The sequence below is a fragment of the Hordeum vulgare genome, chromosome 4H (assembly GCF_904849725.1).
Source record: "Hordeum vulgare subsp. vulgare chromosome 4H, MorexV3_pseudomolecules_assembly, whole genome shotgun sequence".
In the NCBI taxonomy this organism is placed as follows: Eukaryota; Viridiplantae; Streptophyta; class Magnoliopsida; order Poales; family Poaceae; genus Hordeum; species Hordeum vulgare.
The window spans coordinates 346033656-346037114 of record NC_058521.1 but is presented as its reverse complement, the minus strand read 5'-3'; positions in this window follow the sequence as shown (position 1 = coordinate 346037114).

The window sequence follows — 3459 nt, the reverse complement described above, 5'->3', positions numbered from 1 at the left end:
ATCGACATGATGCACACTGAAAAGAATATCGGAGAGGCTATTTTTGGTACGTTGTTCGACTTAGATGGGAAGACAAAGGATAATACTAAGGCTAGAGTCGATCAAGAGACACTATGTCATAGACCGTTACAAAACATGCGAGAAGGCAAAGGAAAGCAGAAGTGGTCGAAGCCAAAGGCCTGGTTCAATCTTGGAAGGCCAGCTATGAGGCAAATTATCTTGTGGGTCAAAATGCACTTGATATTCCCCGATGGGTATGCAGCGAATCTAAAGAGGGGAGCGAGTCTTGAAAAAATAAAAATCTTTGGTCTCAAGAGTCATGATTGGCACATATGGCTAGAGCGGGTAATGCCGGTGATGTTACATGGCTTTATTCCTGAGGATGAATGGCTAGTTCTGGCGGAACTGAGCTATTTATTCCATGTTCTTTGTGCGAAAGAATTGTTGCCTGGCGTGGTAGAAGACATGGAGGAGTTTGCACTGGAGTTGTTGTGCAAGTTAGAGAAGATCTTTCCACCGGGCTTCTTTAATCCAATGCAGCATTTGATTTTACATCTACCGACCGAGGAAAGATTGGGTGGGCCCATGCAAGATCGTTGCTGCTATGCAACTGAGAGGATGCAGAAGACCCTTCAAGCTAAATGTAAAAGTAAGCATAGAATGGATGCATCGATGGCTGAGGCATTCATTACTGAGGAGGTGGCAAACTTTGTGACAACACACTACGAAGCCAAAAATCATCATTTGCATAATCCGAAGCCTCGGCACGATGATACAGACCCTAAAAAAGGTGGGTCAAACCTCCGCCTATTCAAAGGGAAGCTCGCACCAGCTGGTGCTTCGAAACCAATAACGTTGGATGTCGGAGAATGGCGGAACATTTCGTTGTATATCTTCAACAACCTAACAGAAGTGCCGCCGTACATCGAGTGAGTTCTCGGTACATTTTCCCGTAACTTCTAATTCATTTGAACTGCTCATATTCCCGGATATTTCAAACAACCATTACGTCGCCAAATTCTCGGATGGAGGGGCGATCGAAAATGATTCCGTCGAAGAGTATGAGTTTCTGTCAAAGACAGGAGGCGGCTATCCCGGTTTCATCTCTTGGTTCAAACAAACGGTAATTATCAATAATGGACCTTTTCATTTCTTGGTCTAACTTGCGGCTAATGCAACAATCGTTTCATATTAAACTTGTAGGCTAATTCAGAGTCTATGGACACCGAAATGAGACAAGTCGCTAATGGTTTTGACTATAAGGTCCGTTCATTTGAGAAATACAACATCAACGGGTATCTCTTTCGTACCTTTGGCAAAGAGCTATCTATGCCCGACCGGAAATCTAAAATGGTGGTGTCTCTGCTATCGGCGAAGGTGTTATCGAGTATTATGGAAGAGTTGAAGCAATTTATGAACTTCAATTCTATGGTGAAAACCCACCGAACGTCGTAGTCTTCAAATGTTATTGATTCAAGCCGAAGAAGACTAGAAGGACTCATGAACATATAGGACTAGTCGAAATCAATCCAATCACCCATTTAGATGTTCCCGATATCTATATTACGGCTAAACAGGCGACCCAAGTTTTCTATCTACCGTGGGCATGCCAAACGGATAAGAATCTGGAAGGTTGGTATGTTGTTTATGAAGTGCCGCCACATGTCAGACCACCTCTCCCAAATGAACAGGATTATGAACCTCACATTAACCGAGACACATATGATGGAGAATTCTTCCAAGAAACACGTGTTTCCAAGAAACGTTTCAAGAACCACCGTGCTTCACCCAAGAATATGGAAGTAGAAAGCGACAATGAATCCGACTCCATCCCTGAGCCGGAACTAGAAGACCTGGAACTCGTAGAGGTTACTGATGCGGATGACCTGTCAATGCTTCAACGATTAAAGGAAGGCCTTTCACAACTTCACGCCGTTGAACCCGACGAGCACGTCATTCATTAAGACATGCGTGATAGTGATGATGATGATGCATTTATTGATGATAATTATTAGTTTGTAAGATTCACAACTTAAATTATATATATTTTAATCTTTTTTATTCATGTACATATTATTATTCATGTCAGTTATTCAATTTTTTTATGTTGTACTAATTTCTTTTAATCTTTATCATGGCAGGTCACCAGGTGTGGAAAGATGGTGGGCGCTGGTCCAGATTGCTCGACGGGTTCTTCCCAGGCGCCCCGCACGAGGGGTGGTACTTCCCTTCCACCCTTATCTCTCCGTTGAGCCTTGGCAGACAGTCTGTCGACACCACCGGTGGGTTCTTCTTCGTCGGCGGCATTGCCCACTTGGAGAGGTGCTGGTTGAGTAGGGAAGAAGGGGAAGGGTACAGGGAGAGGTGGTGGCTGCGGAAGATCCAAGAGGATTCTTGAGCCGTCCTCGCCACCACCAGCAGCTCATTCACCCGAGCATAGGACTACTATGGTCGACCCATTTGCGGAGGAGGCTACGGGGGCTCCGTTCCCGGAGCCTGGTTTTGACGGGCATTCGTCCCATGAGACTCCAGTCCCGGAGAAGCCTTGGGTCGAGGATCATTCGGCCCACGAGATTACGGTTCCGGAGGCTTCACCCGACGTAGAGAGGCCCGGATCGGAGACCTGGCCGGATCGGACCGAGTTGCCGGATTGGACCGAGGGTCCGGGTGGCTCAGGGTGCGGGGATGGCGGGGATGAGCTTACGGATAGTGAGGGCGATGTGCATGTGGGCGGGGCCACCGTGTACAAGCATGGTAGTACACGTCTCCCGGTCGTGTCGGCTACCCGCGAGGAGAGGCCGGTGATTAAACCTGAAGGAGATAGGTAAGTACATTTACTCTTTTTTAGCTTTTGCCTTCAAGTTTGTTCAAATATCTAATGCGTTGACCTTATCATACTGTAGGGGATGGGTACACCCTCTTGGAGTCCGCAAGCCGAACTCCGTCCTTGGTGTGCTATGCCAGACAAATTTCCCAGGGTTTGTCACGTTGCCTGGTGAGGGTAAGGTTCCTACACTAGGATTTTCCTGGGAGCACTACCAGGCTGCGCAGGCCCCGTCGGAGGAGATTATAGATGGTGTCTTGTGCCACACGAGGGCCAAGATGGTGATCAAGAGCATTTGGGTAAATTATCCTTTTACAGAATGTAAAATTAACAATATAGATAATTATTGTACTAATCATGTTTGATTGCAGACCTTCTATAGGTGTGAGGATGGATATGAGGAGGAGGCGGCCAGGGTTCTCGAGGCCGAGTGTAGGCGGTTACTACAGAACTTACACCACGAGGCTCGGCCGCAGGCTATTCGAGATTACTACGCCACGCGTGGTATTAAGAAGCAGAAGAAGGATTGCCGCGGAAAGTTTCCGAAGAAGGAGCAATACAAAATTATTTCTAATAACTTACAGGTGCCCCCGAGATGGTGTGTAGATAAGATGGATTGGTGGGAGGCGTTGGTT